We start from the raw sequence: 15,483 nt of genomic DNA, 5'->3' as shown, positions 1-15,483 counted from the left end.
GAGTCCCTACACAGGCATGGTGTTTCTTCATGTTTGGTCTTTGCTTCCTTTCAATGCTTCCACCTTCTCCCCATGGCCCACTAGGAACTTCTAACCATTTGGGGATTTTTCCAATGTTTCAGTATTTATATTTACCAGGCCCGTGATATATGTTTGTAATGTTAATGATAATTTCAAAGCCATCTTACAAATAAAATATTTTGATTCTCCTGACAATGTCATGTGAGATGAGGAAACTGAGGCATGAAGAGGTTCTATGATGTGTCTGAGTCACTTGTAGTTAGTGTCAAAACGTAGTCCCTGCCTCATAACTCTGAATCGAGCCCTCACTTCACCGCCATTACTACTGCATCATTTGCTTGCCTGATTAGACTTGTGTTGGAAATTCTTTCTCACCAGCTTTGTGATTTTTACAATATGTTCGTTAAACTCTCTGAATCTTAGCTTCCTTGTTGGTAAAGTGGATATAATAATACCTATTACATGGAGTTACTTTGAGAATTAAATAAAATGCTGTATGCAGAGTAAAAAACCTAGAATAAGGTAAGTGTTCAAACATGTTAGTTCTTCCACTCCTCTCTCTTGGGTATGCTTCACATAAGGTAGTTCCTCTAGGTCCACAGAGGACTTTTGAAGTTACTCTGTAATTCAGTGGTAGGCCAGGAGAGCAGAGCATATTTAAGTATTAGTAGGGTGACAAAATTCAACTTAATCATGGATTTATCAATCATCTACTACATCCCAACACAGAGCTAAGTGCTACAGCACAAATGAAGTAGCAGTAGCCGAGGAATTTTGGCAGTGAGAAGAACAAGACTGCTGATAATTTCCTAGAAAATAGAGAGATTCCAAGAGGGGCTAGTCTGCCAAGTTTAATAGAACTCTTTGTAAATTCTCTAAAATAAGTTCAAATAAAATAAAACAATTTAAAAAATCATAAATTTTATAGTTTACTCTTAAGTAGCACATTCCACCAAACCCCAAAGTGTTTATCTTTGTAGACAATGATACTGTGTCCAACCTACATTATTACATGGGGTGAGGAGGGACCATGGAAGAGCCAGTCTCATACGGAACCAAGAGACGAGCGGTTAAGAAGTGTGTTAGATATTTCTGCTTTCTTTCATTACTTGAATCACCTAGATTGTAAAACATCCTAGGGTAGGAATAGCCATCTTGTATTTTCTTCATCTTTCTCCTTCAGTGCCTGGGACTAGAAATACTTGTTGAGTCAAATTTGGTTTAAACCATAAGAAAAGAGAAGAATAAATTTCATTATTATCAATATGAACTAGTCGCTAGGCACCTGTGTGAGACAGCGTGGGGAGTGAAACAGCCCAGGGTTTAGGATCAGACACTTTGGTTCTCATTCTGGCTCTTCTCTCAATCTTAGGCAGTAACCTGACCGCTCAGGGTCACAGGGTTCCAGTTTTTAGAATGGGAATTATGCCATCTATCTTCTAGTATTATTGAGAAATTAAATGAGATGAACTATTATTGTATATACAGTAACAAAGAAGTAATGATTTTTGAGTGTTTGATATGTATTAGACACTATTCTAAGTGCTTTTTCTTTATTAGCTCACTGAAATTTTACAACTTAAGGAAATGGGTGTATTACTATTATTCCTATTTTGGAGATGAGAAGACAAAGACATAGAAGGTGTTGTGGGTTTTTTTTTAGTAAATTTATTTTATTTTTGGCTGTTTTGGGTCTTTGTTGCTGCTCACGGGCTTTTCTCTGGTTGTGGTGAGCGGGACCTACTCTTCGTTGCGGTGCATGGGCTTCTCATTGCTGTGGCTTCTCGTTGTGAAGCACGGGCTCTAGGCATGTGGGCTTCAGTAGTTGTGGCACGCAGGCTCAGTAGTTGTGGCACACAGGCTTAGCTGCTCTGCGGCATGTGGGATCTTCCTGGGCCAGGGATCAAACCCGTGTCCCGTGCATTGGCAGGCAGATTCATAACCACTGTGCCACCAGGGAAGCCCCATAGAAAGTTTTTTTAAAAACCTTGCCAAGGTCACACAGCTAGTATTTGGCTGGGCAGCAACTCAAACTCAGGCAGCCTTGCTCTAGAGTCTGTGTTCTTGACCACGCCCCTTTGTTGCCTCGCTCCATCATGGTAGCTCTTTTCAGGCCCATTTCCCCTGGTCCTGGACTCTGATACAAAAATGCAACAGATCCTGCCTCTTCAGAAATAAACAGCTATCACTGAGAACACAGGATAGACGCATGAAGAAAGAAACAACCATACATGATAGAAGTTGTCAAATGCCAGAGGAGAGGTATGACTACAAGCCCTACACACATTTGAAAGGAAGGAATGATTTGGAATGGGGAGTCAGCAAGATGTTGTCATGTACTTGAAACCTGACTTAGGTCTTGGAGGAAAAACAGAACTAAAACCAGCAGAGAGGATTTGGGAAAGTTATTTCAGATAGTGGGACAGCAAAGACAAAGGCCTTCTGTGCTCAGGAAACAAGATTCAGTGCCAGTGGGAAATGTTTCTATATGGGAACGCTGAGATTACAGAATCATGATGCAGGTTTTTTTTTTTTTTTTTTTTGCGGTACGCGGGCCTCTCACTGTTGTGGCCTCTCCCGTTGCGGAGCACAGGCTCCAGACGCGCAGGCTCAGCGGCCATGGCTCACGGGCCCAGCCGCTCCGCGGCATGTGGGATCTTTCCCAGACCGGGTCACAAACCCGTGTCCCCTGCATCGGCAGGCAGACTCTCAACCACTGCGCCACCAGGGAAGCCCCAGGAGGCAGTTTAAAATCATTCTATAGAATGTTTTAAAAGCCCACAGAGGAGAGAGGACCTCCTGCTGGAGAGCCGCCCTGCATTTATGAGTGGCTGTGTGCATATGTGCGTGCCTCCAAGTCCTGCCAAGTAGGGCTTTCAAAAGGCTGATGAGACGGCAGGTGTATAACATGAATGGGAAAGCTAGATAATGGATTGCAGGAATACACAGAAGTCTTTGGTATACATACCTACATCCAGACACCTCCAGTTATTCCAGCAATGATTATCTGGTTGGTGGATGCTCCATGGCCTCTCCACATCTACTGCTGTCCTTTTAGCTTGTTCCCTGCTCTGTTAGCACCTGGGGGTAGAGACAGAGGCAAAGTGATCTTCCCATTAGTCTTTTTTTTTTTCTCTCTACTCCTCAGTATCTGTGGTTAAAAATTTGAGTTTGAAGAAGCATATTAGGTATGATCCGAACATTTCTTTCTTTTTTTTTTTTTTAAAGTACTTCCAGTCATTTTATTAAACAATTTGTTGATGAAGGACAGAGCTCACATTTGAGCCTAACCCTGGAATATGTAATCGCTAATTCCCTTTGATCAGAGACGGACTTGTAAATTGGGGGCTACCCACATGTACTTTCACGTAATGTTCTTGTTTCTGATCTGGTTGCTGAGGATTTGAGGTTGAGAGTGGTTAAATGTACTCTTTAAAAAAATGCTATATATTGGCCTTTTTACAACCATATGATGATTATTCATCAATCATTCTTACCTTTGCTACTCCTTGAATATATTAAGCAATTGCTGCTTCCTCCTAAGTTGAATATAGATTACTAGGAGACCTGAGTAATTCTCTAGCTGCAGAGTACATGAAAGGCTCTAAAACAAAAAGTGTTGTATTGGAAAGATGAAAAAAGAAATTGATGGGAAAATGAAAAAAAATTTCAACGTAACAGATTTGCAATGCCAAACTCCTTTTTAAAAAGTAATATTTCATTGTCATTTCAGGCCATTATTAAGAATGCGTATGAAGTCTAAATAGACTGTAGGAGCCCAGTCCTAATACATCATTAACACTAATATGTATTTGATAATAGTAGACATAAAGATTATTCAGTTCAGGGCTTCCCTGGTGGCACAGTGGTTGAGAGTCCGCCTGCCAATGCAGGGGAAACGGGTTCGTGTCCCGGTCCGGGAAGATCCCACATGCCGCGGAGCGGCTGGGCCCGTGAGCCATGGCTGCTGAGCCTGCGCGTCCGGAGCCTGTGCTCCGCAAGGGGAGAGGCCACAAGAGTGACAGGCCCGCGTACCACCAAAAAAAAAAAAAAAAAAAAGATTATTCAGTCCAAAATAGCTAGAATGTCCATCTTTCACTTGGGTCCACTGGATGCAAATATATTTAGAGTGCAAAGCTACACACACAGACACACACACACACACACACACACACCTCTTTCAAGAAAAGGAAAACCTTTAAAATTTTATATGTACTTGGCTAATAGCCAGCTACCAAATCTATTGTATTTCTTCTCTGATTAACATGCTTTCATTCATTATTTCCAGTTCTTCCATTTGAATCCTTGTCAACACTTCCCCTCACCACCCCAATATTGCCCAAATAGTTTTAGAGAAACCAGAGAATGAGTAAAGTTCATTCAGTTATTTCAGGACATGGCACACATCAATAGTATCCACTTATTAGCCAGAAAACTGGCTCCATTGCTCAGAGAACTTCTTGGCATGTTCATACACCTGCTGAGACCTCAATATAAAATAAAACAAAACAAAGCCTCAACTACTCTTTCTCAATTTGTTTTGATAAACCAGAATTATTTCTAAAGTTCCAAATAAACAGAAATCATTATAATTATGAATAATTAACATGCTAAACTCAAGAGGGCACTCAACATTCATTACACTGTAGAATTCGTCCCCTAAGGGTAGTACCTTCAATTAGTTCAGTTTTTACAACAGAAGAAAAATGTGACAATCAGTAATTGCAGATACTTAGTACAAGGAACAAAACAAGCTAACTTGCCTTTAAATCACACTCTCTCAGCCAGCAGAGGCCCTGCTCTCTTTTAGATTCTTAATATTTGTTCTACTTTCAGAACACAGAAAAGCAATAGATAATAGAAAAACACACTGCCTTCAAAGACGTAAGTAGATGCACTTCAGCTTTATCAGCTATTCTAATAGAGCAGCTTAAAGTATAAGGTAAGATATCACAATAAATGGTTTTAAAACAGAATCTTTTAAAAGACGTTTTATAAAATATATCAACATATTTATTCACTCAATTTACAAACATTTATTAAGCACTTACAATGTGTCAGGGTAAATGTGCTAAATGATAGTTACATTGTAGTACAGGAACTAGCCAATATGGAGAAAAGGGAACCCTAGTAAACTGTTGGTGGAATGTAAACTGGTGTAGTCATTATGGAAAACAGTATGGAGGTTCCTCAAAAAACTAAAACTAGAACTACCATACGATCCAGCAATTCCATTCCTGGACATATATCTGAAGAAACAAAAACACTAATTCCAAAAGATATATGCACCCTAATGTTTATAGCAGCATTATTTACAGTAGCCAAGATATGAAAGCAACCTAAGTGTCCCATAAGCGGATGAATGGATAAAGAAGGTGTGGTATACATACACACACAGGAATATTACTCAACCATAAGAAAGAATGAAAATTTGCCATTTGCAACAACATGGATGGACCTGGAGGGCATTATGCTTAGTGAATAAGTCAGAGAAAGACATGATATCACTTATACATGAAATCTAAAAAATAGAACAAATGAATGAATATAACAAAACAGACACAGACTCACAGATATAGAGAATAAACTAATGGTTACTAGTGGGAAGAAGGACAAGATAGGGGTAGGAGATTAAGAGGTACAAATTACGATGTATAAAATAAATAAGATACAAGGATATATATAGCAAAGAGAATACAGCCAATATTTTATAATAACTTTAAATGGAGTATAATCTAAAAAATATTGAATCACTATGTTGTATAACTGAAACTAATATATTATAAATCAACTATAATTTAATAAAAAAATAAAGACTGAAACATAAGAAAAAGCCAATGATTTCTTTAAATAAATACACATTTTTATATACAAATTTGAATATAGCAACACATTTGTATATTCTTACAAATATAAAGTTTGAAGTATATTTATAAAATGAAGCTATTCAGTGTTATTCCTCAAATTCAACTGCAATTGAAATTGCAATACATCATTTTAACTAAAAAAATTAAATCACAAAATTATTTAGATTTTCTTCTTCCTCAGAGTCTCCTCTATAAAAATCATAAAAAATTTCAACCAAAATATATCCATTTTCTTTTGCAGTAATAAATGCTATACAATTATTAGGGGTTTTCTTAGGCACTTATAGAACTAAAATATAAGTCAAGTTGAAAATGGTTTAGCAAATAGTAACTACAGTTGTATATGCAAGTAGACATTTTTGCTCTGGTTCAATATCAAATTGACAACCATGGCCCAAGAAAGGGTTATCTTTTATTAGCGGCCACTTTGGGGAGATACATTTTATCTTCCATTGAAGTAGAGGGAAGAACTCATTAGATATGTGGTACAAGTGGTTTCAGAGTGATAAATCTCAAGTTACCAATTCCACTTTTAATGATTAGTTGCCCGAGTCTTGTATTTAATTAAAATGGTTATATTAAATGCTTATATTTAATTTAAACATAATTAGCTAAACCTCAATGTTACTGCCTCATCCATTTTGAAATTAATTTATAAAATAGCTTAAAAAGTGCTGTAAGATTTTAATATTAAAATAAATCACGATCAGTTTGTATCTTTTGTTTCAGTTGTGAACCCACAGTGAGCTGTTTATATTAGGTATGACTGCAGGGTCTCTGGCATGACTAACATGTAGTAGAATCAAATATTGATATGCCTTTGATGTTTCCTTTATACATGTGACATATACTTTAACCTCATAGGCAAAGATAGTCTATAGACAGGATATGATTATTTAAACTTTAAAGGGATCTAAATATAAATTAATTTTGGCCTTAATACATTTAGGAGGAGCCACTGTTTTTAGCAGATGATTCATAAGTGTGTAACAATCAGTGTAACAAAACTTCCTTTGTGTCAGTCTAATACATTCTGATTTTAACTTCTATTTAAACAGACAACATGATATATATATATATATATATATATATATATATGTAACTTAATTAAAAGGTGAAGGTAACACATTTGCCTGGCCTATTAGTAACTAAAATCTGTTCTTCCCAATATTAATATCTTTTCATACCAATATATGCAGAATTTTCTAATATTTCATTAAAACCTGGGCCTTCTACTCTCCAATGAATGCTTATAGTTGGGGGAATCTGTTTCTACCATTCTCTAACATTAGCTCAAACCATCTGCACCCTTCTCCACCCCTGGCCCCGACCCTTTAGGAATTTTAATTCAGAACATAAAATCTGACTCAGCTTACACATCAAGTGAAGCTGTGTAGAATATTTCTCCTCTTTTCACACTAGTACTATTATGTGGCATTCCAGGATGCCTTCAAGCTATAGTGTACCTCAATTACCTCAAATGCCATCTGCTTCTGTTTCTTTCAGTCCTTCTCCCTGGTTCCCTAAACAATGAACAATCGATATTATTACTCAAGAGCTAGACTTAGGCTCATTCTCTGCAAAGAATGTAGGTAACATATACTAATATCCGTCCTGTTTAGATAAGACAATATGAGATTGTGATCAAAGCCAATTATGTATTGATTTACCATTTATCATTTCAACTATCAACCATTATCTTAACTCCAAACATCCTCAGAAAGTCCAAAGGATTGTAACTGTCTCAAAGTAATCACAATGGAGAGGGACTATTTGAGAACCAGGAAGGTACATCTGCTTTGTTCATCTTGCTCAGGCCTTTAAATACCATCTGTTTTCCATTCTTTTCTGGCTACCATCTTCCCCTAGGCTAAAAGATTTTTAAATGACTGGGAAAAAAAAAACCTTGAAAAACTAGTTTGAGATTTTAATTCAGCATTTCATCTGCCAGACAGTGAAATGCAGTTAGCCGCAGCAAGTGTTCCTAATAGATAAGGGAATTTGCTTCACATATAATTACATTGAGTCTAACGGCAGACATAGCCAACCATATCATCTTCATACTATTAGAAGTGCTAGTAAGTCTGAAAAGAATCCATTTTGAGGAGGGTCAGAGCTACTTTTATTTTACTTCAAACCAGGGTTATCATGGAATAAAACTGATAGTTCTTTTGGAGGAACAGTTTTTGGTATATAAGAAAAAAGTATTAAAGAGTAAATGAAACTGACTGTTGTGACTGGCAGTAAGTTCAGGCATTTTGTGCGCTTTTGTATTTGCTTTGGAATGTTAAACAGGTTGGGTTCTTTTAGAAAGAAAACATTTTATTCAGAACATTTTCCCATGAAAGCCCTCTTTGACAAAGTGTCATTTTTTGATATATTAGTACATGTATGCCCACATTTTATATTCAGAAAAGGCAAGCAATGTTTTAACAACTTTTGACAAGCATGGGGAATTAAACTACCACAGAATCGACTCTCAGTGTAATACTATAGACTCTTATATTTCCTATTTTTGTACTTCTTCATGGCAGGACACAACATTTTAATTATATAAATTTCTGGTTGAAGAAAGAGACATTGAAGATGAGTAATTAGAATAGGAAACTTCAATTCATCAATAAAATACGTTTTAAGCATAGAATTCTGAATTTGTTGAGAAACAGAGCTACAGATATAGCATGCAGTGAAATATAAATAAGTAGCAGGAGATAAGTCAAAGAATTTTCTAGAAAACTAGCCAGGAAATCTCAAGAAATTTAACTGCTTCTTCATTATACTTACAAGTTACCTACTAAATTACAAATTTCAAAACCAAACCATCCCTCATTTTTTGGCAGTGCAGGCTCTGCCTATTGGAATCTCACTTGGATACCCACAGGTACCTCCAGTCAGCAAACTGCTTCCAATCCTGTGTCCCTGACTATGACCCTGCAGGACAGGGTTCTGGCTGCTCTCCAGCCTCATCTGTCTCCACTCCACGCTGCCCTTGCTCACTCATTCACCCAGACCTTCTTCCAATTCCTTGATTACGTCAGGTTCTTGTTCCTCTGCCTAGATCACTTGGCTAATTTCTCCTCTTCTTTTCAATCTCAGCTTGGATGTCACTTCCCTCAGGAAGATCTCTCTGACAGTCCTCTCTCTAGGTGTCCTTTCTCTAGAGCCTGTAGAACCCTGTTCTCTCCAATCCAATTCCCTGTCATATAGTGATGCCATTGTCTCTTTATTTGCAGACTGTAAGCTCCATGAAGGCTAAGACCATGTCTATCTTATTTACTGTTAAATATCTGCTTCTTAGACAGGTGCTTGGAATATTCTCGATGCTCTCGAACACTCTGTTAAGCAGGTTAGTGAATCATTTGAGTGAAAATTTCATATATAACCAATGACTTTTTTTCCTTTTGGTGACAATACAAACTATTAAATATAACCACTTTTACCAAATATATTAACTTATTTGAGTCGGCAGTGTTAATGTTATTGCTCCCATTTGATTATTTGATTTAGCTGGAATAAGTTTCACATTTTAGTTCAAGAGCTTTCTCATACCACCTTTCTCTATAAAGAAAGTGCAACGTGGATAATAGCCATTGAAATGCCATTCTTGGATTTGAGTTTAAGATACAGACTTCAAATGGTAAAACGAGGGTAGATTGAAAAGGGGGAGAAAATATTTATGGAGACTAATGTATAATATCTGAAAGAGCTGAAGGTCTTGCTTTACTATCTCTCTGTTAGTATAATCTGATAACGTTTAGGGAGATGTTACAACTGAAAAAAAAAAAAAAGAAAATTTGAGATCAATACCCATTAGTGAGTGGGGAAGTGGAGTTGGAGAAGAGGGCATCTTATGAATATTGTTATCAGATAACCAAGAGCTGTAATAATCTATATACTCTTTTTTTCTTATTAGTTATCTATTTTATACATATTAGTTTACACATGTCAATCCCAATCAATCAATTCATCACACCACAACCCCCACCCCCCGCCACTTTCTCCCCTTGGTGTCCATACGTTTGTTCTCTACATCTATGTCTATATTTCTGCCCTGCAAACCGATTCATCTGTACCATTTTCTAGGTTCCACATATATGCGTTAATATACGATATTTGTTTTTCTCTTTCTGGCTTACTTCACTCTGAATGACAGTCTCTAGATCCATCCACATCTCTACAAATGACCCAATTTCATTCCTTTTTATGGCTGAGTTATATTCCATTGTATATATGTGCCATATCTTCTTTATCAATTCGTCTGTCGATGGGCATTTAGGTTGCTTCCATGACCTGGCTATTATAAATAGTGCTGCAATGAACATTGGGGTGCATGTGTCTTTTTGAATTATGGTTTTCTCTGGGTATATGCCCAGAAATTGCTGGGTCACATGGTAATTCTATTCTTAGTTCTTTAAGGAACCTCCGTACTGTTCTCCATAGTGGCTGTATCAATTTACATTCCCACCAACAGTGCAAGAGGGTTCCCTTTTCTCCACACCCTCTCCACCATTTGCTGTTTGTAGATTTTCTGATGATGCCCACTCTAACTGAGGTGAGGTGATACCTCACTGTAGTTTTGATTTGCATTTCTCTAATAATTAGTGATGCTGAGCAGCTTTTCATGTGCTTCTTGGCCACCTGTATGTCTTCTTTGGAGAAATGTCTATTTAGGTCTTCTGCCCATTTTTGGACTGGGTTGTTTGTTTTTTTAATATTGAGCTGCATGTGCTGTTTATATATTTTGGAAATTAATCCTTTGTCCGATGATTCATTTGCAAATATTTTCTCCCACTTGGAGGGTTGTCTTTTGATCTTGTTTATGGTTTCCTTTGCTGTACAAAAGCTTTTAAGTTTCATTAGGTCCCATTTGTTTATTTTTGTTTTTATTTCCAATATTCTAGGAGGTGGATCAAAAAAGATCTTGCTGTGATTTATGTCAAAGAGTGTTCTTCCTATGTTTTCCTCTAAGAGTTTTATAGTGCCCGGTCTTACATTTAGGTCTCTAATCCATTTTGAGTCTATTTTTCTGTATGGTGTTAGGGAGTGTTCTAATTTCATTCTTTTAAATGTAGCTGTCCAGCTTTCCCAGCACCACTTATTGAAGAGACTGTATTTTCTCCATTGTATATCCTTGCCTGCTTTGTCATAGATGAGTTGACTATAGGTACGTGGGTTTAACTCTGGGCTTTCTCTCTTGTTCCATTGATCTATGTTTATGTTTTTGTGCCAGTACATATTGTCTTCATTACTGTAGCTTTGTAGTATAGTCTGAAGTCAGGGAGTCTGATTCCTCCAGCTCCTTTTTTTCCCCTCAAGACTGCTTTGGCTATTTGGGGTCTTTTATGTCTCCATACAAATTTTAAGTTTTTTTGTCCTAGTTCCGTAAAAAATGCCATTGGTAATTTGATAGGGATTGCATTGAATCTGTAGATTGCTTTGGGTAGTAGAGTCATTTTCAAAATATTGATTCTTCCAATCCAAGAACATGGTATATCTCTCCATCTGTTGGTATCATCTTTAATTATCTTACATCAGTGTCTTATAGTTTTCTGCATACAGGTCTTTTGCCTACCCAGGTAGGTTTATTCCTAGGTATTTTGTTCTTTTTGTTGCAATGGTAAGTGGAAGTGTTTCCTTAATTTCTCTCTCAGATTTTTCATCATTAGTATAGAGGAATGCAAGAGATTTCTGTGCATTAACTTTGTATCCTGCAACTTTACCAAATTCATTGATTAGCTCTAGTAGTTTTCTGTTGGCATCTTTAGGATTCTCTATATATAGTATCATGTCATCTGAAAACAGTGACAGTTTTACTTCTTCTTTTCCAATTTGGATTCCTTTTATTTCTTTTTCTTCTCTGACTGCCATGGCTAGGACTTCCAAAACTATGTTGAATAATAGTGGTGAGAGTGGACATCCTTGTCTTGTTCCTGATCTTAGAGGAAATGCTTTCAGGTTTTCACCATTGAAATGATGTTGCTGTGGATTTTTCATATATGGCCTTTATTATGTTGAAATAGGTTCCCTCTATGCCCACTTTCTGGAGAGTTTTTATCATAAATGGGTGTTGAATTTTGTCAAAAGCTTTTTCTGCATCTATTGAGATGATCATATGGTTTTTATTCTTCAATTTGTTAATATGGTGTATCACATTTGTGTATATTGAAGAGACCTTGCATCTCTGGGATAAATCCCACTTGATCATGGTGTATGATCCTTTTAATGTGTTGTTGGATTCTGTTAGCTAGTATGTTGTTGAGGATTTTTGCATCTATATTCATCAGTGAAATTGGTCTGTAATTTTCTTTTTTTTTTTTTTTTTTGGTGGTACGCGGGCCTCTCACTGTTGTGGCCTCTCCTGTTGCGGAGCACAGGCTCCGGACGCGCAGGCTCAGCGGCCATGGCTCACGGGCCCAGCCGCTCCGCGGCACATGGGATCTTCCCAGACCGGGGCACGAACCCGCGTCTCCTGCATCGGCAGGCGGACTCTCAACCACTGCGCCACCAGGGAAGCCCTGTAATTTTCTTTTTTTGTAGTATCTTTGTCTGGTTTTGGTATCAGGGTCATGGTGGCCTCACAGAATGAGTTTGGGAGTGTTCCTTCCTCCACAATTTTTTGGAAGAGTTTGAGAAGGATGGGTGTTAGCTCTTCTCTAAATGTTTGATAGAATTCACCAGATTCAGCCATCTGGTCCTGGAGTTTTGTGTGTTGGAAGATTTTTAATCATAGTTTCAATTTCATTACTTGTGACTGGTCTGTTCATAGTTTGTATTTCTTCCTGGTTCAGTCTTGGAAGGTTATACCTTACTAAGAATTTGTCCATTTCTGCCAGGTTGTCCATTTTATTGGCATAGAGTTGCTTGTAGTAATCTCTTAGGATGCTTTGTATTTCTGCAGTGTCTGTTGTAACTTCTCCTTTTTCATTTCTAATTTTATTGATTTGAGTCTTCTCCCTCTTTTTCTGGATGAGTCTGGCTAATGGTTTATCAATTTTGTTTATCTTCTCAAAGAACCAGCTTTTAGTTTTTTTGATGTTTGCTATTGTTTTCTTTGTTTCTATTTCATTTATTTCTGCTCTGATCTTTATGATTTCTTTCCTCTGCTAACTTTGGGTTTTGTTTGTTGTGCTTTCTCTAGTTCCTTTAGGTGTAAGGCTAGATTGTTTATTTGAGATTTTTCTTGTTTCTTGAGGTAGGCTTGTATAGCTGTAAACTTCCCTCTTAGAACTGCTTTTGCTGCATCCCATAGGTTTTGGATAATTGTGTTTTCATTGTTATTTGTCTCTAGGTATTTTTTGATTTCCTCTTTGATTTCTTCAGTGATCTCTTGGTTATTTATTAATGTATTGTTTAGCCTCCATGTGTTTGTGTTTTTTACTTTTTTTTTCCTGTAATTCATTTCTAATCTCATAGCGTTTTGGTGAGAAAAGATGCTTGATATGATTTCAATTTTCTTAAATTTACTGAGGCTTGATTTGTGACCCAGGATGTGATCTATCCTGGAGAATGTTCCATGCGCACTTGAGAAGAAAGTGTAATCTGCTGTTTTTGGATGGAATATCCTATAAATATCAATTAAATCTATCTGGTCTATTGTGTCATTTAAAGCTTCTGTTTCCTATTTATTTCCATTTTGTATGATCTGTCCATTGGTGTAAGTGAGGTGTTAAAGTCCCCCACTATTATTGTGTTACTATCGATTTCCTGTTTTATAGCTGTTAGCAGTTGCCTTAAGTATTGAGGTGCTCCTATGTTGGGTGCATAAATATTTATAATTGTTATATCTTGTTCTTGGATTGATCCCTTGATCATTATGTAGTGTTCTTCCTTGTCTCTTGTAACATTCTTTATTTTAAAGTCTATTTTATCTGATATGAGTATTGCTACTGCAGCTTTCTTTTGATTACCATTTGCATGGAATATCTTTTTCCATCCCCTCACTTTCAGTCTGTATGTGTCCCTAGGTTTGAAGTGGGTCTCTTATAGACAGCATATATATGGGTCTTGTTTTTGTATCCATTCAGCAAGCCTGTGTCTTTTGGTTGGAGCATGTAATCCATTCACATTTAAGGTAATTATCAATATGTATGTTCCTATTACCATTTACTTAATTTTTTGGGTTTGTTTTTGTAGGTCCTTTTCTTCTCTTATGTTTCCCACTTAGAGAAGTTCCTTTAGCATTTGTTGTAGAGCTGGTTTGGTGGTGCTGTATTCTCTTAGCTTTTGCTTGTCTGTAAAGCTTTTGATTTCCCATGAAATCTGAATGAGATCCTTGCTGGGTAGAGTAATCTTGGTTGTAGGTCCTTCCCTTTCATCACTTTAATTATATCATGCCAATCCTTTCTGGCTTGTAGAGTTTCTACTGAGAAATCAGCTGTTAACCTTATGGGAGTTCCCTTGTATGCTATTTGTCATTTTTCCCTTGTTGCTTGCAATAATTTTTCTTTGCCTTTAATTTTTGCCAATTTGATTACCATGTGTCTCGGCATGTCTCTCCTTGGGTTTATCCTGTATGGGACTTGCTGCGCTTCCTGGACTTGGGTGGCTATTTCCTTTCCCATGTTAGGGAAGTTTTCAACTATCATCTCTTCAAATATTTTCTCGGGTCCTTTCTCTCTCTCTTCTCCTTCTGGGACCCCTATAATGCGAATGTCATTGCATTTAATGTTGTCCCAGAGGTCTCTTAGGCTGTCTTCATTTCTTTTCATTCTTTTTTCTTTATTCTGTTCCACAGCAGTGAATTCCACCATTCTGTCTTCCTCATCACTTATCCGTTCTTCTGCCTCAGTTATTCTGCTATTGATTCCTTCTTGTATAGCTTTCATTTCAGTTATTGTATTGTTCATCACTGTTTGTTTTTTCTTTAATTCTTATAGGTCTTTGTTAAACATTTCTTGCATCTTCCTGATCTTTGCCTCCATTTTCCGAGGTCCTGGATCATCCTCACTATCATTATTCTGAATTCTTTTTCTAGAAAGTTGCCTATCTCCATTTCATTTAGTTGTTTTTCTGGGGTTTTATCTTGTTCCTTCATCTGGTACAGAGTCCTCTGCCTTTTCATCTTGTCTATCTTTCTGTGAGTGTGGTTTTTCTTCCACAGGCTGCAGGATTGTAATCCTTCTTGCTTCTGCTGTCTGCCCTGTTGTGGATGAGGCTATCTAAGAGGCTTGTGTAAGCTTCCTGATGGGAGGGTATGGTGGTACGTTGAGCTGGCTGTTGCTCTGGTGGGCAGAGCTCAGTAAAACTTTAATCTGCTTGACTGCTGATGGGTGGGGCTTGGTTCCCGCCTTGTTGGTTGTTTGGCCTGCGGCGACCCAACACTGGAGCCTACCTGGGCTCTTTGGTGGGGCTAATGGTAGACTCTGGGAGGGCTCACACCAAGGAGTACTTCCCAGAACTTCTGCTGCCAGTGTCCTTGTCCCTTGGTGAGCCACAGCTGCCCCCCGCCTCCGCAGGAGAAACTCCAACACCAGCAGATAGGTCTGTTTCAGTCTCCTATGGGGTCACTGCTCCTTCCCCTGGGTCCTGATGTGCACACTACTTTGTGTGTGCCCTCCAAGGATGGAGTCTCTGTTTCCCCCAGTCCTGCCGAAGT

The 15,483-nt window shown here is 37.7% G+C and overlaps 1 protein-coding gene across 2 annotated transcripts in view; it reads right to left on the bottom strand.

The window, feature by feature from the left end:
- HS3ST5 (heparan sulfate-glucosamine 3-sulfotransferase 5) overlaps positions 1-15,483 on the bottom strand; it is a 287,090-nt gene that overhangs the window by 104,525 nt on the left and 167,082 nt on the right. For both annotated transcript variants that reach the window (XM_049695537.1, XM_033418623.2), the window contains exon 3: positions 2,990-3,102. The gene's annotated coding sequence lies outside the window, so the exon portion shown is untranslated. The remainder of the gene's footprint in view (positions 1-2,989; positions 3,103-15,483) is intronic.

The sequence above is a fragment of the Orcinus orca genome, chromosome 12, assembly GCF_937001465.1.
Source record: "Orcinus orca chromosome 12, mOrcOrc1.1, whole genome shotgun sequence".
NCBI classification, from domain to species: domain Eukaryota; kingdom Metazoa; phylum Chordata; class Mammalia; order Artiodactyla; family Delphinidae; genus Orcinus; species Orcinus orca.
Note: the sequence above shows the minus strand (reverse complement) of the source record. Positions and strands in the feature narration are given on the sequence as shown.